This window comes from Molothrus ater, chromosome 1 (genome assembly GCF_012460135.2).
Source record: "Molothrus ater isolate BHLD 08-10-18 breed brown headed cowbird chromosome 1, BPBGC_Mater_1.1, whole genome shotgun sequence".
In the NCBI taxonomy this organism is placed as follows: domain Eukaryota; kingdom Metazoa; phylum Chordata; class Aves; order Passeriformes; family Icteridae; genus Molothrus; species Molothrus ater.
The window spans coordinates 102,185,009-102,190,994 of record NC_050478.2 but is presented as its reverse complement, the minus strand read 5'-3'; positions in this window follow the sequence as shown (position 1 = coordinate 102,190,994).

Genomic DNA, 5,986 nt, shown 5'->3' with positions numbered 1-5,986 from the left:
ACTCTTAAGCTTTTAAAAGTCTCATTGCTTACCATAAAGGCAACCCATATACAGACCTCATGCTTTATAAAAAATCTGCTACTTCTTGTAGTGAGCAAGGTATTTTAATGTCTTCATCTAGTTGTAATCCTTCCATATTTAAATCAAGGCCTTCAAGTTAATCACAACAATTAGCAATATTGATTATCAAACCTCAGAGTTTATTTCTCTTTATTAGCCAAAAATTTGAAAATTATCTAACAATAGCTCTCTGAAATCACTCAGAAAAGTGCAGAATTAAAAGTAAGGAGAAAATCTGGTCAGTAAAGCTTATTATAGCAACCTGAGCTCCATAAGATTGCATACTTTGAAGGTTTATTTCACATTTCATCATATTATAGTAGTCAGAGATTATTATATCACTAGCTTTAATTTTAATCTAAGAATTTGTTTGTTGGTCTATTTATCTTCAGGATTTATTTTTTGCACTTTACTGAGTTTCTCATTTCAATAGCAATGTATTTTACTTGAGGCATTGCTAGAAACAGGACTGAGGTAGATATGCCTGCATCAGGAAAATTGCTCTGTAAATCTTTTAGTGGACTTCAGAACTTTATCGGAAACTTCAACCACAGGGAAAAAAAAGTTTGATTTCATAGATGTCAATTAACATTTTTCTGTGAACCAAGGAATTCAGCAAAATCTAGTCCTAAGACAGCCTTCCACTGGGGATGGGGACCTGCTTACCTTCACAGGACAGACCACAGTTCCTGTGGCAGACCACACAAACCCATGGCAATAGCTAAAGGATATTAGGTGTTCTGCATCCCCAAATTTGTTGAAAAATGAAGGTTAGTGAGTGCCTGCTTCTCCTGCTTACTTCCTTCCAGTTCTCCCAAGAGTCCCTGCATATGAAGCAGTTAATTTGGTTTCCAAGAAGATGTGGAACGCTGTTCAGTTCTGCCTGTAGAAAGACATGGATTACATGTGTAAAGCTGTTCTCTATGTGCAAGATGTGTCAAAGGAAAACCTACTCAGAAGTGACAGTGATCAGAATGCAGCCTATTAACCCTCACACTAATGGTGCTAGTAAGAAAGTCCCTCCGTCACATAAAATCCCTTTATTGTCTTTGTTCAAATTTAAATGCACAATCAGGAGGCCAAACTTCATGCTGAAATAAATGAGAAAACCCACTTAAAACTGATAGTACAATAAAGAATTTTCAAAGTTGTTTACAGTAGGACTTTTCCTAAGTTTTATTTGCTTTCCTGTTGGATTTAGTCATTTTCAATTTGACATGGTGACACTGGATGATAAATGTAAGGAATTTCTCAAAAATGAGGCTAATATGGATGAAATAATGCTAATATTGAATTATAAATGGAAAAATACTAAGGAACTAAAGCAAGGTGTTATATCACTCAAAGTTGCTATTTTTGAAATCTTAAAATGGGTTCTTGGCTAGGAAAAAGTTTCTTTCAGTTTACTCACACAGTAAATAAAATATTCAAGCCTAGAAAGGAACAAACATTAAAAAGGAGGATTCTTGCTCAGAATAAAAGCTGTTTAGAGAGAACATATAAAACTCACATGGGAACTCACATATAGTACTCACATGGGAATCACAGTGTACCACTGAACTGCAAGGGAAAATATTCAGAGTTTATGAAGTTTCCGAAAACAGGAGAGAAAAGGTAATTGTTTCTTTCTGAAAAAAAATATAGAAGAGGAAAAAAAGAAGTTGCACATAGATATCTTTTCACAAGCTCATGCAGTAAAAAAAGGAGGAATGAAGCTAACAAAAGCCACTGACTTACTTTATATTTCATAAGAGATTGTCTTAGGATATTAATCTGTGAGGGAGAATTTACATTCTGCTATGCACCTATAGAGCTTGAAGAAGCTCTATAAAATTTTGAGCTCACTGGGAAAGAAAGATGCTAGCTATACCCCTGTGCTTAGCATTTCTTCCAAGGTAGGTAAAGACTACTATTTCTTGGATCACTCTTCTGAAGTGCTCTAAATTTTCCTATGTACTATAGCAGTAACCTTTGAAATCCTACTTTTAGACCATTCTGGCATCATAAGCTTCCAGTCCCTGTCTTGTGTTCATTTTGACTGCCATTGTCTTAAAAATCTTCTTGCCACCCTTTCCAAAACAGTATATTCCAAGCAGTTTATGAAGGAAATCCTCAAGACTTAACACATGAGATAACCATCTCAAATTTTTCCAGTCTCAAAGAGTACACAGCCAAAATTACCAAGGCCTCACTTTCCCACCTGTAATGTGGACATAATAGTATCCCTTTAGATGTGTCCTGAAAAGATAAATAAATTATAACAGTAACATAGCTCAGATGTGATGGCATAAGTATCACAGAACAGCCTGTGAGAAAGATTGATTAAGGAGACATTCAAATGAACTGTACTGTTGTAGTCAATTGAGTCGCAGGTTTCCTTCCCCTGGAACAGTGACCAGCCAGTCAATATTCCATCAATATCCTTTAAGCTTAGAGAGACTGGGTTTGACAGCCAGGGAAGCTGATCTATCCAACCAGCCCTGTTCTGTCCCCCCAAAGGAATACTTCATGTATTTTCTTTTAAATAATTCTCTTGAAATAAATTCCACCTGGATCAAATCTAGAAGAGCACAAGATGTAGCAGAAGGCAAAAACAACCTGCATGAAAAGAGAGAGTTTAGGCCTGGGGCATGACAGCTGACATATAGGGGACATATACTAAAGGCTGTACAGTGGAAATTCAATGTACAGACACAAAAGTGACATCTCCAAGTAGCTCCTCACATTGGAGCAAGCCTCCCTTCACATTTCTAAACATAAAAACACATCTTGGCTGCCCTAAGAGTGTCTAGGATGAAGAGGAGGGATGGAAATTTTAGCTATAGTTTGCCCTAAGAGCACAGCTGAATCATGTATTAAAATAGCCCTTTTTTCCATACATATGCTTATTAATCAAATGAGAGGTTTGAGGGTTTGGGGATTTTTTTCCCTTTTGTTTCTTTGCTTTTCAAGAGGATAGAAGCTGCTTTTCTATTTCATCCCTGCTGCTGTAGCAATCCTGTGAGTTCTGCTCCAACCCTTTTTCTGCTGCCCAATGGCAATTTAATTTGTAATGAAAACATTGCAACTCAGACTACACTACCTATTAGCACATCGATTATTTTTCACCAAACAATTACAAGGAAATCAAAATCCCATCTCTTTCTCTGTTTTTTGAGCTAGTTTTTGATTGGGTTTTTTTTTCCCCTGTGTTCATCTTTTATTTGTGTTTCTAAATGAGTTGAAGTGCAGGCCAGGATATCCATAAAATTGTACAGCTTCACCAAAACGTTTTATGTAGTAATATTGGTATATTCTTATGTATATATGTTGGTAAGAGTCTACTGATGCACATACACTTAATACCTCATTATACAAGCTCCCATTTAGGGAAAGTCTATGAACCACACCCATATAAATCTCTTTATAAAACTAAGAGAGAAGTTACATAGTGAATGGTGACAGATGCTGAAGGAAAGGTCTGGATTCCAGGAAGTAGGTGACATAAAAAATTCATGCATGCTTACTGAGATGACACCACCAAGTAGCCAAAGAAATAAAAAGGAAGAGTGGGAAGGGCTGGCAACAGCCTGGAGCCACAAAGGAATACACTTCATGTTTGCAGGTTCTCTGCAGCTGTGGACTAATCAGGACAAAGCTCTTATGCTGAACAAATGATGCAAACCACTCAAGGCTAAGCAATTAAAGCCTGATATTCACAGCTCAGTTCATTTAATGAAGGACTGAAAGTATTAATGTTGCTGAATATTTGTATGCAGGTACAGGAATAAGGTGGTCAGCATAGATTTGCTTGAGTTATCTTGTTTGAAAGTGAATTGGTAGCACACAAAATAACAACTGGAAGTGAGGCTACTCTAATGACCAATAATGAATGGGCAGGAACAGTCTATAACATTCCTAGTGGCCTGCACCCTTTAGGAGGAACACAGGAGTCTTGAAGATCTATCAAAGTCAGAGATTTGGAAGAACATTATAATTCTAGAGGATGGACCTAAGGGATAAAAAACCCAACTAAAACCAAAACAGTTATCTTGTTATAATGCTGTACTTGCTAGATTAATTCACTCTCAGTGATGAATTGCCCCTTCAAATACCTAATTATAGCATTACATATAATCAATAAGGAGAGAATATGGTGAGTGTAATGCACAAGAAGTGTTGGGATTGAAATGGTTTTTGTTTATTTGCTTTAAGGTTTAGACCATTCTACTTGTTTGAAGAACTGCCAGTTTTTATTGTAATGAAAATTAGTGGCAATTTAAAAAATGTTAAATTGGTTCTAGTTCTCATTTTGTTTGTGGGTTTTTTTTTAAATTTGCTTATTTGGGGGGTTGTGTTTGGTTTTTTTTCTATTTTTGTTTGTTTGTTGTTCTTGGAAACTTAGCCTATCAAATAACCTCACTTGGTCAAGAAAATCAGCTGTTGAGAAAATCATTCCTGTATGGCAATGGTTTCCTAAATGTACCCCCAATTTTACATTCCCTTGACAAATTTTCTTAGCTTACAAATGGTAGTGAGAATCTAGGAAATGGGACCAAATGTTCTCACATCACTAGCTTTGACTGTCTGTGCCTCTCAGGTTCATAATACTTTATCCTACATGTAGACTTCAAATTCTCTTAAGACTATTAATCCCTCCTATGTCTGGAAGAGAAGCTGTGGATGCCTCAGTCCTGCAAGTGCTCAAGGCCAAGTTTGATGGAGCTCTGAGCAACCTGGTCTAGTGAAAGTTGTCCCTGCCCACAGCAGTGTGACTGGAATTAGATGATCTTGAAGGTCCCTTCCAACCCAGGACATTTTATGATTCCGCTCCCTTTGCTGCCAGCTGCGTCTGAAAAATCTGTATTCTCTGAAGTCTTGGTCTTGGAGAGATAGGAATTTTCTCAAGAACTACAATGAGCAACACTAATCCCTGTCATTTGTCCCTCATATGATTTATTACACTACTTCCTCTACAGCCATAATTTCCTTGCTTGGAATTTGAACAGCTGAGCTGGCACAGGTCGTTGCTATGAAAATTTCAGTGCCCAGGATCCAGCGGGTACCAGGTTGAGAAATCTGACTGTGAAATCCATCCCTGGATGACCCCAGATCCGTGTGTGCTACCACACATAGGGAGTACACCCAGGGCTGAGTTCTGCTTGACTACGTGGAGGTAAATTTAGGTGAAATAAAATTACACAAAAATCAAAATCAAGAATTCCAGAACAGGTCATGTAGGGAAGGCCCACAGTGGGTCATCTGATCCAACCTCCCTGCTCAAGCAGGGTCATCCTAGAGCACAGCGCACATGTCTCCGGAGGGCTCCTGATTATTTCCACTGAGGGAGACTCCACATCCCTCTGGGCAACCTATTCCAGTGCACGGTCACTGCACAGTGAACAAGTTCTTCCTCATGTTCAGGTGAAACTTTCTGTGCATCTGCTTCCCTCGTCCTCTTGTCCTTTTTCTCGGCACCACGGAGAAGAGCCTGATCTTCTTGGGACCCCTCCCTAGATATTTATATACACCCTCTCTGTCGTCTCTTCTTGAAGCTAAACAAGCCCAACTCTCTCAGTCTTTCCTCGTAAGAGCAATGCTCCAATCCCTCAAAGAGGACGGAGACCTCGCCGTTCGGGCAGAGGCAGCTCCCACTGGGAGCTCGAAGCAAGATCTGGCTGCGGGTCACCCCAGGAGGGGCCGGGGCAAGGCTGAGCCCCTGGGCCACACGTCCCAAGCCGCTCTCGGGGCGCTCAGCGGCGCAGCCGGGCTGGGCCGTGCCGGGGCAGGACGGGCGGGCGCTCCCGCCCCCGGCCCTGCGGCTCGGCCGGGCCGCGGCTCCGGCGCGGCAGAGGGCGCTGCGCGGGCGGGCGCGGGCCTGGGCGCGCCGCTCCCGGCGGCGGCGGCGCAGTTCCCGTTCCTGTGGCTGTTCCCGTTCCCCTCGGGC